At 35.1% G+C, this 16,976-nt stretch overlaps 1 protein-coding gene across 1 annotated transcript in view; it reads right to left on the bottom strand.

Moving 5' to 3' along the window:
• LOC119193375 overlaps nt 1-16,976 on the bottom strand; it is a 67,247-nt gene that overhangs the window by 33,072 nt on the left and 17,199 nt on the right. The window lies entirely within an intron of this gene.

Below are 16,976 nucleotides of genomic sequence, written 5' to 3'. Positions count from 1 at the left end.
CACGTAAGTGATTTCCGCGGCTGGAACCAACGACTCATAACCTAGCAAAGATGGATCCACTAATTCCATTTGCTTACGCATGTGAAATATGAGTTGCCCACAATCGTGTCTAGCAAGTAAAGTAAAAAATTACTTGAAAATTAAAACTTCGAACCCTAAGAGATGGATTCATTTCATCACTAAATGCTATGTTCAAGATAATTTATAAATACATATAACTTGTCAATACACAAACGACGCTAAAAAGACTTAAGGGCCTCTGTGGACAAGCGTCCATACAACCCGATTCCTCCCGGCTTCCCTTTTAAGTTCATTTACGTTTGTCTTAGTTTTTGATTTCTTTTAAATTGGCCGCGATATGTTTACTAAAGCATTTTTTTTGCCTCGGGTTACCTTTTGAAAAATTTCATCTTTTACCACTGAAGTGCCTTTAATTTGTCGTTACCTACCGCGCTGCTGCCGCGCGGAAATATAATATTAGCAGTATAATATATAATATTTAGTTTAGAATTAAAAGCACCCTTAATTCCATACTAAATATTATATTATACCGTTTATTTATTTTAAAGGCCATTCACAAACTTAATACACTAAACTTGTCGCAACTAATCCTTTAGAGACTTTGTCTATAGTCCTTTTCATTTCATACATAAATGGGTCATTACTTCAGTTTTGTACATCGTCATTAAGGGTTTTTGGCAAAGAGACAGCTTCCATTTAACTATCAAAACAACGATAAAGATTATGTTCTATTTTTAGGTACCAACATTGACCCTTGTCAAGGCGCGTGGATTTACAAAAAGCGACATCGACGCCTTTCAAAATTGTCGTTAGATTTTAAACTGTATTACGATGTAATATAGTGGAAGTCTGCACGGATAACCTTAATATAAAGTGTCTGACAGAAGAGAATAAGGCCACACACTTTAGACTTTCGGAGAATTTTAAAGGGCTAATTGACACTGTGTCTGGCTGTTGAATGACGCTTAAGAGGGTGTCTTATTTCACAATAAAAATCTTACTAATGCCATAAATAAAAAATTGATAACGTGTTTGCATGTCCGTTTGAAATTTAGAAAACGTTAACAGACTACGATGGAATTTATCACATAAAATCAATCTGGCTATAAGCAATTTATGTCGGAAAAGTAGTTTCACTTTCTTATTCTGAGCCAGGATACCACTACACCTGTTCATTATTAACGTTTGAGGTTTGTTCAGCCTTATTTAGACGGATTTGCTATCAATAATTATCGTACACAATTATTTATTAAAACTATTACCCTAAATATGCTCAATGAGGAAGCAATTCTCGCCCGCTTTTACGTACAATCAGCCATAAAGTAAGCCGACCTCAATCAAAATTTCAAATCGCTTTTACTTTTGTCTTTTTATCAACAATCGATTTGTAGTTAAAATGAACTCCAGAGTGTTTAATATTAAAGATAAAGAAAAATCAATATTTCGATTGAAGGCAATGAGTAAAAGTATTTAGAAGTTTTTAACTCGTTCAGTTATTTTGTAGCGCACATCTACGAGAATTTAGACAAATATTTTGCCGGTAGTAGGATATATTTTAAAAATCCGCCCGGATAGCGTCCACCGTTAAAACAAGGTATTAAAACCCGCTATAGTGGTCCACCTAAGTGTGTCGAAAACCGGGATCAGTCTCTTTATGTACGGTTCTAACAGGCCAGCATAATTGTGTTGACTGTCGAGGGGTAATCATCTCTCGTTAGTCGACATTCTATTAGCATAATATAGAGTTAAGGTAAAGATGATGAAATAAGAAAAACACGTTTTATTATGTAAACAGAATTGATACGATGATAACATTGTTTTTAATTTGATTGAGTTTTAACGAGTGTGTAAGAAAAGTTGAGCAATAAAAAGTAATTTTAGATTTATTACCTACAAAAATATTTTTATTGCGCTTATTGAATAAATTAGACGTGCATTTAAATTTAAAATATAATATTATTCTCATACTTGTAAACTGTGGTGAAGAGTCCTTCGATTTCTGCCGGCTTGCATTTATGTTGAATCTAACTATCATTATAAATAAATAAAATCAGAGGTGTGTGTCTTTGGGTTTTGAACCTGCGGACATTCGTCTCGGCAGTCCGTTCCACTCACAACTAGGCTATCGTCGGTGCATAAGCCGCTAAGTTTATAATTTTTATGACCCTAATATCAGAATATTCAAACATTGATAAGAAATGTGACCCAAGTAACCTTACTAAGTGGCAGATTAATTGCGAATTTGTAAATTCTACACACTGACGCTTCGGCCGTGATTGGTGATGTCATTCTGACAAATAATAAACGTACTTAGAGGCATGGATGTTTGTTAGCAGCAAACGTTTTAACTGCTGAATTGATTTGCATGAAATTTTGCATAGTTACAGAGAGATCGTATTCTGAATCAAGTATGTAATACTTTTTATTCCGGAAAATAGTTCTCAATGAAAATTGCAGGAACTTATCACTATGGATTGAAATAAAAATTGTTTTTTTAACGTTTATATGTACATATCTAAGTGCTGGGCCCTTATTCTGTATGATAGTGTAAACGCGTAACGCGGCCGTGTCAAGTTATCTGCGAGAAATGTGCGTGGAATGGTATTCTGTAAGCCAAATTTCAATAGTCCTAAACATGATGCGTTGTGTTACGTGCTTGATAATCACTGTTAAAATAACATGCGGGATAGAGAATAAGGCCCTGATCTCTTGACTTGATGTTTAAAAACTATATGCATGTTGCAAAATTCATAAAATGCCTTAAATATTTATTAATATTACTATATCAATTGTCGTAACCAGACCTGGTTTTAAATTATTCAGCCCTTAATACAATCAGTTATGCATATGATCGATTTCTAATCTCAAGACTCTTGCGTCTGTGTTTCGCTTATTATAGTAAGCCGTCGGTCACGGTTTCATAATCATAAAACTTTAGCATAAGGTATTGTTATACTACATGTTTCTCGCGGCTTCGAAAAATGATCATTTAAAAATGAAAATGCTACTTTTATTTTGCAGGTTTTTGTGATAATTCTGGTGTACGAAAATCATTGTATTTATTAAAATGCTAAGAATGTTTTGAAAATATTAAGAACTTTTATATAACATTTCGGCTTATTATTTAGATAAACAGGCCTCTTGGAATGATGGTCACAACTTGCGAAACACGACTGCGAGTAATTAAGTAACCACGATTAAAGATCGTATACGTATCTCGTGTTACAGGATTTTTATTTCCGGAAAATTTTAAGCGGGGCTTTTATCTCAGAAATACTTTTCCAAGCGGGTGGAGTCGCGAGCAAAACTAGCATAATTATTAAATAAAAAACAAACTGATGCTTGAATTGTATTCGAAATAAATGTTTTTTCCAACTAACAATTCAATATAATTCGATACTCCAGAGTTTGAATTACAACAGCGGTGTCATTGATGCTATCTGTTCATGATATTAAAAAAGATCTAAACGACCTATTCTAGATGATAGAGGCAATTTGTTATTGTCCTAAATAAAATAGTATAATAATTATACGTTTGAATAGTATTGATTACCAAACGGGACAAAATATGTATGAATGTGTCTCGACATCTTGATGAATACAATTAATGATAATATTTAGAAGTGGCATTATGGCATTGTACTGATGAACAATAAATATAACTAATAATATATTATTATCAGGTAAGACTGCTAACATTAAAATTATTCCTACATAGTTTATATCCTATACATTTTCTCATAAATATTACAGGACTTTATAGGAACGGACAGGAACAATCAGTGTCAAACAGTGTTTGCCATTGGTTATGTGTGGTGATTCTATTGCTCATGGGCAGACGTAGCGTCTACAATCTCTTACTATTCTTTTGGACATCTATCGAGGTTATCAACGGGGTAGCCTGCGAACGGTGAACATGCGATACCTCGGCTTAGCAACCATGGCAGACACTCTGAGGATTTGGTAGGCCCTACTGTTATCAACGAGGGTGCCAGCGGACGGTCCGCTAGCGACCCACCGTTATCCGGTCTCAGGGCCTGGGAGGAAAAAGGGAGGGGATAGGGTGAAGGAACAGAAGAGGAAGGAGGAGGAGCCATCTCAGGATAGTTGGAAGGAAGAGGGAGAGGAAATGTTCGCGAACCCTTATAAGCCTCAATGTGTATTTAGCAACCATGAGGTATACACACTGAACTGTGTGCCTAGGGTCGCGGCAAATGTGGCGCCTTATGCATGGGTTAACAATTAGTGCGGAGACCAAGCGCACAAGAATTGCTTTGGAGGGGAATTTCTAACTATAAGCTCTTTCGTCTCATCATTAAGTTAAGCAGAATATTTTTGTCAATTACAAATAAAGATGTCGGATCTAAAATTGTATCGGATAATAGAAATATATCTACGACCTAATTAAATACTAAAAATATTCTTTGCCTAAATCCAAATCAAATCAACGAAATAATTTGGAACTACAATTAATTTTAAATCTTTCTAGACAGATGCTTCAGCAAATTTCGTGTACTGTAGTGTTTCATGACCACAATCCAATAGCGTTTGTAGAACGCAATAGATATTTAGAATGAATCACTGTTTAATTCAGCGCGTATTCGTCAGAATAAAAATACAGAAACATTAAATTGGTGACGAAAATTTTGTCAAAGATGAATCGAGTATCCAATGAGCCGTTGGAAATAAGCCAAGCATTTTAAATAGTACCGGCTTGTTTATATTATAACAGATATCTATGAATAGAATGATTTCTGTGATGATTTAACTGTCCCACTGCCCTGCAGTACATCTGGGCGGTCTTGGTTCATTGACACCGTTATAATAACTTCCTCGTGACAAAAAATATAGAAACAAGATTTTATAGATTCCACTTCCTTCGTGAACTCGTGCTGTTGACCTTTTATGTTATAAATCGAATATTTAATTATATTCCCAATACTGTTACATATTATTTCTATATAACTACTAATTTAAAATGTCCGTAGTTGTATAAGTGATCTTAAGTATTTAGAAATAATAATTATTATTCTTATAAATTGTATTGACGTGTTAATACATGAATAAAAGCAACTTTGTCCGCCTACCTGATAAATAAACTATTTTATTTATTACTTATTTACAAAAAAATATTTCTTTATGTAAAAAGTTTTTGTAATTCACCTACCACATTATCGATCTTATTACTAAGCAACAGGGGCTATACGATCAGAGATCAGCGTATCAACTGAAATAAAACTGGATTATTCCACGGCGAGTCCGCATAGCTTACACGATTCACCGCTTTAATCTCAATAGATATCGAGATTGGATTGGATTCGACTAAACGTTTGTAAAGCAACACAAGCTTCCATTTTACCTTTATGGTTGCATTCTATGCTAACATTGTAATACTAGGAAAACCGGATTCAAGAATAGAAAACTAGAAGAACCTCTGATATACAATAAAAAAATATGATAAAGCAGAATAAAAATTAGTGGTTTCTATAGCAGAAGACATGGAAACGTTATGATTTTCAATACTAGTGAACGCCTAGAAGAAGCCGTAGAAGGCCGATTTTCAAAGAAAGAAATGAAGATTATTGAGTCACAAATCGTAATTACTACCTACACAAAACGCAACGGGATAGGCGTTGCTGCTATTTCACCTCTATTTTCTGTAGGACAGTGCTACTACTCAGGTTCAGTCAGCTTAGGAATTAAGAAGACCCACATTCCCTTGCCGTTATAATACTCAAAAAATTCTTTACCTATTCCCAATAATTAGGACAAAGGCAAAAGAGATTAGTCTGTATCTATAGTAGTATTTTTCTCTTCGGCGCCGACTCTCGTTAGTGCAATGAATATTTTTCTTGGAAATTCTTTGTGAATACTGTCGGCAAAAATGTCTAGATTTTTTAAAACGTCCATTGCTATTGGGTTTTTCAGACCAAGCGACAGTTTGTTTGTTTTTGCGTTATTTTTTACTTCATGAAAAACTGATTGGTTCCTTGAATACTTTTTATATGTATTAAAGAAAAGTTCAGAATGCTATTTGCTGGACTCCACCGGAATGATATTAATAATTTGTACTATGAAATAAAATATGTTAACATTACCTTTATTTATGATTGACACGTAGACGTTGTAAATTATGGTCGTAAAGTTATCCTATCTATTGATTTGCATCAAAGATTATGTCTAGAAACCGTAAACACAACTACGTGACCACACGTATGGAAATTTTACGACTTTTGTAACGTCATAAAGATAATAAACTCGAACTGCAGAATGTCAATGCAAAGACTTCTGCAAAACTGTTTACCACCTTTTGGTTATGTAGGCCCATTTGCAGTCACAACATAGGACGTACTGTGGCGATATGGCGCTTTTATTCGTAATCATTTTCCCCACTACTCATATATTAAGCGATAGAGAATGGTGTATGTTTTATTCACTTTCTGAACCATTGTTAACATGGTTAAAAACTTCGTGTAAGGGCTTATTCTAGGTGGTCTACAGGAAGGCAGATCCATTTAACACAAATGCAACGGTGCCTTTACCTATCGAGGATTAAATTAAAATACCAATTTTATCCTTAATTTCTTCCTATAGAACGTATGTAAATTAACCACATAATTTTACATCTAAATCGACTAAGCCACACTTCCAGATAAAAAAGAACACGTCTGCGATCTACTGAACTGCATAATTTCCTTTCCTGTTACCATTACTGTGGAGACCAGGCCTTAGATATCTTATCTTAGTTATCATGTCGCTTACTGCCACAGCGTTTTACTTTAACGCTTTAGTGCCAAGAGTGGTATTCCAGCTTTTATATCTAGATAAGTTGGTGTTGCTTTTTTATTTGAACAAATGAGACTTGTGATATGAAATGCTCGTGCTGAACACGGGTGTTATATTATTTCTAGTGTTATGGAATATTTTGATGAGATTTTTCTTATGCGGACAAGGAAAAGTGGCTTTTCAGCACCTAATGGTTAGTGGGGTGGGATCCAATAGAATGTGGACTGACAAGAGATGGTTACCACTGGACAGTCGATACAATTATGCCAGCCTATTGGAACTGGATATACACAGTAGTGACGAAGCGTCCATACAACTCGATTCCTACCGGCTTCCTTTTAGGTTTATTAACGTTTGTATTTTCTGTTAAATTGGCCGCAATAAATTAACCAAAGCATTGTTTGTCACGGGTTACCTTTTGAAGAATTTCACCCTTCGCCACTGATACACAGACTAATCCCGGGACGCGACTCATTTAAATGGGTCACTATGTCGAGGTTTGATACCTTGTGTACTATGGTCGCTGTCAGGTCGGTCGTAAAATATATCAAGCGTAACATAATAATTAACTCTTATCAAAATTACTGTACCGAAATTTATCGTAAGTGTGGCGCAAAGAGAGTAGAGCCAGTGAGAGTCTTCTTCCAATGGTCTCCACAGGCATATCAGTCAATATAACCTAGTTTTTGTTGTCGATCTTTTACCAATTTCGTATGGTTTTAATCATTTAAGCGGTAATTCCTCTCCCCATTCCACGGTAATTCTTGTAAGGATGCTGAAGATCGAAGCTTACTTGCTGTTAGATTTGGGATTGTTTATTTTGTCAGTTTATTCACAAAATCTACAATTTAAATGCATTTATGGAAACTTAATTAATGTTCCACGTTTTCTGTTAGCTTGTAAGTTAGTACAGTATTACAAAGAGGAACATAAGTCTAAATAAAAACGATTGAGTAACAAGTCGTTCAAGAAAAAAAGATGAAGTATACCCAGAATTGCATCTTCAATATAGGTATGTTCACGCTTTCATACCCGAAGAGTTAGGCAGATAACGTTGCTTATATCAGTCCGATGGTATGGTACGAGGTAAGAATATCGCCATAACGGTCACATACTTCAATCTTAATTATTCAAGTATGTTTTTGTTTAATCTATATGAATAATAAAGCTGAAGAGTCTGTTTGTTTAAATGCGCTAATTATAGGAACTACTAAACCGATTTTGATTTTTTACTAAAAGGAAGCTACATTACGCCTGAGTGTCATAGATTACTTTTCATCCTGGGAAAATATTTAACCCGCAAAAAAAATTCACGTGGAAGGAGCCGCAGACAAAACCTATAGTTGATAACCTCACAAAAAATACTTTCCTAGTATGAGTATGATACGAAAATCCTAAAACAAATTGTTTTTTGAGTAAATTTGTTCTTTGAAGGCAATAATGATAAGATCATATTGAATTGATATATTATAAACGCAATAATATGAGCAAGAAAACATAAAAATTCAAATTTGCTGCAAATAAATGCGTGCATTCTTGACACCGTAACGTATATGGTCAAGTATTATTTCATCATAATTTATATGCGCCAACAGACTTGTCTCATAAATATTGTTTTCTTGTATTACAATTGAATAAAAAAAACACACTTCTAAAATTATACAATTTGTACTTCATACAAATTCTTAATTCGTTTTGTTTATGTCTAGAATTATTTATGTGTGAATTATTTAAAACGGCTTGTGCGATAAGTTGAAAAATGAGTGTTGAGGATTAGAATATACGGTATATAATGGCGGAGCTGATAGTGGCGTTTGAGGGAATTTACATTTTGCACACAAACCGTGTCACGCTCTTCGAAAATCCGGCATGAAAATAATATTATGTTTACAATACCTGCGTTGTTACATTGATTTTCGATTAATATTGGAAGAATTGACTGCCACGGTGACGTAGTTGTATTTCGGTATGACTGCAGTAGTCTCAGATTGGCTTGACCGACGGATCGGTCAAAGATATTGGGATTTTGTATTCAGTATCAGTCAAAGCGGAGATAGCCTAGTTGGGTGTGGAACGGACTGCCAAGACGAATGTCCGCAGGTTCAAATCCCAAGGGCACACACCTCTGACTTTTCTAAAAATCATGTGTGTATCTTTGTGAATTTATCGTTCGCTTTAACGGTGAAGGATAACATCGTGAGGAAACCTGCACATCTGAGAAGTTCTCTATAGGAATTTCGAAGGTGTGTGAAGTCTACCGCACTAAGCCAGCGAGGTGGACTAAGGCCTTATCCCTCTCAGTAGTAGAGGAGGCCCGTGCTCAGCAGTGGGCAAGTATATAATACAGGGCTGATATTATTATTAATCAATATCAGCCTGGGGTCTTGAATTTGTGCCTGAAATGGCGATGGACTCGCCCTTTATCAAACACGGTAGAAAGTGGCTGCATAAGTTGCGCATCTGCCTAACCTTTCACGGATAAAAGCTATGAGTGATGAATATTGAAACCCGTCTATAATGTCTGCGAATTAAAATCGCACGAATTCCAGTTTCGAATGAAGGCCAAGGTTGTCCCGTGGTTACTGATGTATTCAATTGATAAGAATACTAATACGATTAACGACTATATTATGAATGTATATATGCAAAATATTAGGATTGAATCAAAGAATATTTTTTAAAAATGACCGGAAATTTCGAAAACCGTTGGAAATTTTGGGTGATATTTTTGGAGAAATATGAACGCAACTTTTAGTCTAATGTAATTTAGAAGTAAAGAAATACGCCTGTCGTCTAAGGACGAAGAAAAAAAAAGAAAGTAATTTATTGTGACCACATAGTTTTTTTAAACAAAAACTATTCACATTTTCTTTCATGCTTCAACTCGTGTAATTCCTAATAAAAATGAACTTATCTACGATAATTCAGTATTTTATTATTTTTGTATAATTTTTTTATCGTAGACAATACTCTCTCGAATTACATAACCGATTTCAGTGAAATATTTGTAACAGTTCAGTTAGTTCCAGCTTGAGCTATAGGATAATTTTGGACCCAATAGATGGCGCTTTTGCCGAGACCTACAAGACGAAAGGTTTATAAAAAAGCGTTCTGTGGCAGTAACAGTAAGCAGAAAAAAAATCGATTGAAGATGTTGTACGGAAGCGTTTTGATGTTTTGAATTTGTTTAGCTAGTTTTTTGGCTAACTGGATGTATAAAGAATCAGAGGTTTCGTTGAATAAAAAAAAGTTAAACTTTTGTTACCTGACTAGGTGTCGAATTCAGAACCTTACTTACAGCTAAGTACTCTGTAGACCAACAAGACAATTATCGCTCATTTAAAATAATAGCTTATTGAAAGAAACTATTTATAATGCCAGTCGTGATTACTAGAAATAGCAGTTTAATGCGGCTCAAGTTTATTAGTCGGAATATTGTCAGCTTAGATTTATAGAGCCAGCTTTAAACCTTCATGATTCAAGTTAACGTGAGAATATTCGACCATCTGGCACCGACAAGTCAATGAATTCGAAAATAGAACGCAAATAAATCGTTATTGAAATATTTTGTTAAACGAATAAACAGGCTTAGGAGAAATGTAAAAAAAAATGATTAAACTGCATTTTTCGTTTTTTATACGGCAATTTATGTGTAATAAACCTTTTTTTTTAAAACTTCATTTTTATTATTTTTTATATGGCAATTTATATGGAAATAACTATTTTATTGTTGTTTATATGGTAATCATGAGCCCACTGCACCTCATTTAGAGTAGAGTCGACATTGTTTGTCGGCTGATGAAAGATGATTTCTCTTCGCCAGTCGACACGATTTTGCCTGATTGTTATTTGTCTGCCTCAGGCGGTTTAATTATGAATTCCGATACTCAAAAAAAATAAATATATATAACCTTAACTATTTATAAAAGATGGCATTTCGATAATCGATATTTCCATTTATGTTTTTTGGAATTAACACGGCAGGTGGTTTGGGCATTTGGGGAGGATGGATGATAAGAGACTGACAAAGAGGGTTTATAAGGCGAATGTGGATGGAAGAGCCAGTAGGGGTCGACCGCACCGAACCTTCGAATGTCAGATACCTGACAGTCTCAGTAAAGGCCAGGTCAAAAGTACCCAGAACCGACGGGAATGCATGAAAAGATTGATGAAGGTGGAGGAAGCGCGAGAAGTTTGCCAGAATCGTGCAAAGTGGCAATCCATAGTCTCTGCCTACCCCTATGAGATAGAGGCGTGATGATATGTAACACGGCAACCCCTGTTGAGGAAATTTATGACTATTACGGATAAAGAGTTCTAAGATTATATAGAGAGCACATTGGGCTGGTTGTCATACAAAAATTTTGCGCTTATGTGATGATAACTCAATCTACGGTGAAATAGCAAAACATTAATGTAAAATAAATGTCATATTTTTTCCATATTATGTTTTGTATATTTTAATTGCGGATATTAGCATAATATTTTCTGTAGATATATTATTTTTGTATAAATATTTAAGGACGCTCTGACATCTTGTAATACAGACATTTTAAATAAGACGGCGACTTATTACCATTTGGTAGTAACTTTTGGATCAAAAATTTGGCCCTGATATCCGATCTATAACTAACTATATAGTTTAATGTCTTTTGATTACGGGTCAATTTTACGTGCAACGATGAATCGACCAATAAAGCCATAACAATATTCAGTACACACCAAAAAAACGTATTCTTGCATTTTTTGTAATTTCATTTTACGCTATTTAACTTTCATGAAAACTGGTTGATGGAACATACCAAATAAATCGTATAAGTAAAAAAGAAGCCGCTATCTGACCCCGATGGTCAAACTTGGTTGACAGCTTCGACGACACAATGTATTATCAAAACTGTTTATATGGATATTCGAGGGACGAGGTGTGGTCAATTAAAATGACAATACCTATTTTTTTTATGTCTTTGTATAACGAGACGAACTTGCCGTTCGCCTGATGGTAAAGGATATGACTGCCTATAAATAGTAGAAACACCATCCAACACCTTAAATTACAAAGTATTATTTGGTATTCCACTGCGCTCGCCATCCTGAGACATGAGATGTTAAGTCTTATTATGTCAAGTAGTTACATTGGCTACAATGTCCTTCAAAGCGGAACACAACAGTGAGTACACTGCTGCTAGGCGGCCGAAATAGACATTACAGTACCTACGCAGGCGGACTCTCACATATGAGAGACCTATCATAAGTAGATGTGCGATTAAAATGGTGTCTTAGGAAATGGAATTTGGCGATTTAAATATCCATTCATAGAGAACGAAACTTTTAACGTATTTATTATCATCGCGACAAAATATCTGTATGCGATTTCCAAAATTGATATTTTGTGTAATTTAGGTTTTTCTGCTAGTATCAGCTCGGAGTCTGGAATCTGTGCCCGATATGGCGATAAGCTCGCCCCCTATCACATCATGGGACGGAATACACACGCCAGTTAGTGAGTATGCTGGTTGAGCCTTTCCCTACACCTTCGAGAACGAAAGTCGAGAGTGTGTAAACAAAATACTGATGATACGTTCATTATATAATAATAATATCAGCCCTGTATTATATACTTGCCCACTGCTGAGCACGGGCCTCCTCTACTACTGAGAGGGATTAGGTCTTAGGCCACCACGCTGGCCTAGTGCGGATTGGTAGACTTCACACACCTTCGAAATTCCTATAGAGAACTTCTCGGATGTGCAGGTTTCCTCACGATGTTTTCCTTCACCGTTAAAGCGAACGATAAATTCACAAAGAATACACACGTGATTTTTTAGAAAAGTCAGAGGAGTGTGCCCTTGGGATTTGAACCTGCGGACATTCGTCTTAGCAGTCCGTTCCACGCCCAACTAGGCTATCGCCGCTTTTATACGTTGTTTGATACGTTCATTACTATAGTGTTAATAAATAGCTATTAAGGTCAATCGACTCCTTCTTATTGACTACTGTTAACTAATACTTGACCATTTACAAATGGCGTCTTGTAGGGCGTTAATAAATATTGTTTATGTCACTTATTCCAATTAATCGGTCATATCCGATGAAGAAACATGTGGCAGTTCTGCTCGTCATGGGTGTCAATAATAATTAAAAGAAATAGTTTTTTTATACACACGGTCATTTTGACATTGCGTTATTAAATGAAACCACATACTCGTCGTCTCCTTTGCTGATATTCTGCCATAAATTATCCATTAGTAACGAATATTTTCACCAAAAGTCCTAGTCTTAGTTTTCTGATTTTTATTATTTTGTAGTTTAATGCGAATATGGCGTGTATGTGAGGGTATTTCTGTCTGAAAGTATAATGTTGCTGCTGCGACGAATTTTCTTAGAGTAGTAGTAGTGGCAACTAGGGCACCCACTTTTCGCCAAGTATGTTCCGTCCCATGATGTGATAGGGGGCGAGCCTATCGCCATATCGGGCACAAATTCCAGACTCCGGGCTGATACTGAGCAGAAAAACCCAAATATCACTTTGCCCGACCCGGGATTCGAACCCAGGACCTCAGAGCGCTATTGTACCGGACATGCAATACAACTACGCCACCGAGGCAGAAGTGGGTGCCCTAGTTGCGCCTCTGCATACCCCTTCGGGGATAAATGCGTGATGTTATGTATGTAGTAGTAGTGGCATTAGGGCGCGTAAAATTAAAATTATTTTTTATTAATATTTATTTTATTCGAAACTTTCACTTTTTTATTTTACATCTACGAATCCAGTAACTTATTATAAAGTGTAATATCCAAGAAGACAAGTACGTGGTTACATTTAGTAATGCAATGTCAAAATGACCCTGAATACAGACATGGCAAAGATCCCACTGCACCTGATGGTAAGAGGAGTGGGGTCGAAAGTTTTGATAAATTGTAATTATAATTTCCTTTATATCTCCAACTAACTTGCCTGCGGCTCCGCCCGCGTTAAAAGATTTCCGGGATAAACATTTTGCCGAAATAAAACTAGCCTATAGCACTCAGGACTAATGAAACATATTATTAAAAACAGGTTTTTGTAGTTCTTGAGATTGGTGCGTTTAAACAAACTCTTCTGCTTATTGGTAAAGATATATCAGCTGAAAACATTATGTGTAGTAACATAGCAATAAGTATAATATATAAGTATATTGTACGTAGATATATCAGCCGAAAACATAGCTGTAATTAAATAGCAATTAATATTATATATTAGTATAGATATCAAATCAGCGGAAAACATAGCAGTAAATATAATCAGCGGAAAACATAGTTAAACATAGCAGTAAATATCCTCAGACTTGTGGTTTAGTGCTGTTTTCAACAGCTGTATAGTCTGAGTTCGGTTTCTAGTAAACACTTGGCAAGTTTCTTAATCCTCTTGTCTCTATTTCAAGTGTGGCGCATCTGTTCCTATCTTACAAATTTACGTTAGAATAGAGCTAGAGAATTTTTTGTTTTACAATACTTATAGCTTACAACAAGGATATACACCGATTTTATTTACTAAAAAAATGTCGTATGTACCATTGGCGATGGATATATAACTTGATTCCTGCCGGCTTTCCTCTCGTAATTTATATAAAATCTTTCCGTTGCAATGATTTACAGACTGCATTGATTAGTACTTATAATATTGTGTAGGGTTCCCTTTAATAATAATTCACCCTTTATTACGTTTGTACAAGAGGTAAGACATTATATATCAGTCCGAATTTATGTTTATACTTAGGCAGGACACGGTTACAAATTAAAAGTTTCATAAATCCTGCATAAAATTATGGACTCAACACATAGTAAGTAAAGAATATTACGTAGATCACCCGTCGGATTGTCGTTCATCAATGAATAGTAAATATTTTAAGACACCATTTATTAATTAATAAAAATAATCAAGTTAACTAATGGACACTGGAAAACCAGAATTATGAACCAATAAAAATTTTGATGCCTTTTTAGGAAAATTTTTTGCCATACTATTTTTTTATCATTATTTTGTTTAGGCTAGAAATAAACAAATATATAGCTGATGGAATGAGCTCTAACAAAGTATTTTATATCCATGACCAACTATATCAGTCTGGTACATACTGGCTAGGTATACCCATCAGCCCGTATCGAATTAACGTGGTACTATTACATTAATACGTAGTCTAGTATTGTAAAACCCTAGGATTATTACTATTAATAAAATAATGACCCATTCTAAAATTGCCAATTTGTGGGAATCGTCAAACAACCAATTTCTGTTTGCGACCTTTTAGTATTTTCCCTTTTTTTTTCATGTTATAAGTTTCATTTTTGACCTATTTTTAATCAGCTCGATTTTATAGCAACTTCAAAAAAAAGGTAGCAAACGAAAATTAGTTTTCCGACGACTGCCGTAAATTATCCATTTTGAAATAGGACATTATTTTATTAAGAGTGCGTATTAGTGTTCTGAGAATATTTTAAATGTTTCCTTCCGGATGTCCCAATTTCCATATATTTACAAATACCTTACAAATATTTACAAAACACGTGCGATAACGTAAAGTGAGTGTTCAATTCTCTTCGGCCTTACATTTCTGGGTCAAATGGTTACTAAGCCTTAGTAGAACATCCAGAATTCTAGTGAGAGTGCGCGACTAACTTTCTCCTACAAAAATAAGGTATCTACAATTCTGTACCTTATAACAACTACGTAAGAAGTAATGAGAGAATATTGAGCGCAAAACAAATGTTTGTTTACGACTCAACGCAATGTAAGATTGATAGACTGGCTCGCGAATGAACTTAGCAAATATTACACGGGGCTTCAGGTAGGTAAACGCGTAATGTACTGGCGATAGTGGTTAGTTATAATAAAAATAAACATGTATTCCGCGAAAAGTAGATACAAATATGGTGTTTAAGAATCCATTGCAATGATAATATTGGTTTAATTGTAATGCAGGAAAACAATTTACCTACACCGTCTAGACATTAACTGCATAATGCCGCATAATTAATAATGACTAGGTTTTATTCGCGGCCCCGGCTGCGTTCAAAATTCCGTTTTGTGCGATACAAAGTAGCCTATAGCACTCGAGAGTAATATAGCTTCCTAATAGTGAAACAAAATCGCTTTAGTAGTTCCTGAGATTAGCGCATTCAAACAAACTCTTCAGCTTTATAATATTAGTATACATCATTATAATGACGATTAAAAGCTAATTTACTGATGGTCTCTCATATGCGAGAGTCCGCCTGGGTAGGTACCACCGTTATGTATATTTCTGCCGCCAAGTAGCAGTGTGTAGACATTGTTGTATTCCGGTTTAAAGGAATTGTAGCTAGTGTGCTGGACATAATGAATTAACACGTCTCAGGATAGCAAGCGCAGTGGAAAACTGAACTATACTTTGTAATTTAAGATGTTGGATGATGTATGTCTGTTTATGGACGGTCGTATCGCTTACCATCAGGCGAACGACAAGCTCGTCTCGTCACTCAAAGCAATAAAAAAAATGAACTTATGCGACAATATTTTCGAAAAATTAGAAACTAGATTCAAAAGACGCAGAAAAATAGATCTCAAATGTATGAATTAATATTATAATATGTCGCTTAAAAGAAATTAGCGTTTAACTAGTAAATGTCGCTTAATGCTTTTAACGGTCGATATAATTTATAAAACATTCCTCCTTTATAGGGTCCGGTATGTCTTATAAACACTATTACGTCACCACAATATCAGCTTTAATGAAATATTCCTAGTTGCAATTATTATGTAATTTAATACGTAGAGTTGTTTAATAGAGACGTATTTGGAATAATTCATTTACATCCCTAAGAGTTAGAAGTGCGATTTTTAAGATTATTACGACGCGTTTCTTCTTTGTACGGCCTATTTTGTATATCTTACATCTTCGGGTATTTTAAGCGCTCGCACTCCTTGAAAATTAAGCGACTATGCTGAGGGCAACTCACTAAGGAGTTACGAACCTCGGCTCAGGACGGTCACTGGGAGAGGGTGATCATCTATTCCTCATATATGTATATACTAGGTACAGTATAACATACATATATGAGGAATAAACCATCGCAAGTAATTACATTGATTCATAAACTCTGTACAATATTCTTTTGTTATTATTAATTTTTTATTAGGTGTTAGCTCGACT

Source organism: Manduca sexta, unplaced genomic scaffold (genome assembly GCF_014839805.1).
Source record: "Manduca sexta isolate Smith_Timp_Sample1 unplaced genomic scaffold, JHU_Msex_v1.0 HiC_scaffold_45, whole genome shotgun sequence".
Taxonomy (NCBI): Eukaryota; Metazoa; Arthropoda; class Insecta; order Lepidoptera; family Sphingidae; genus Manduca; species Manduca sexta.
The sequence above is the reverse complement of the archived record's forward strand: the minus strand, read 5'-3'. Positions and strand labels throughout refer to the sequence as shown.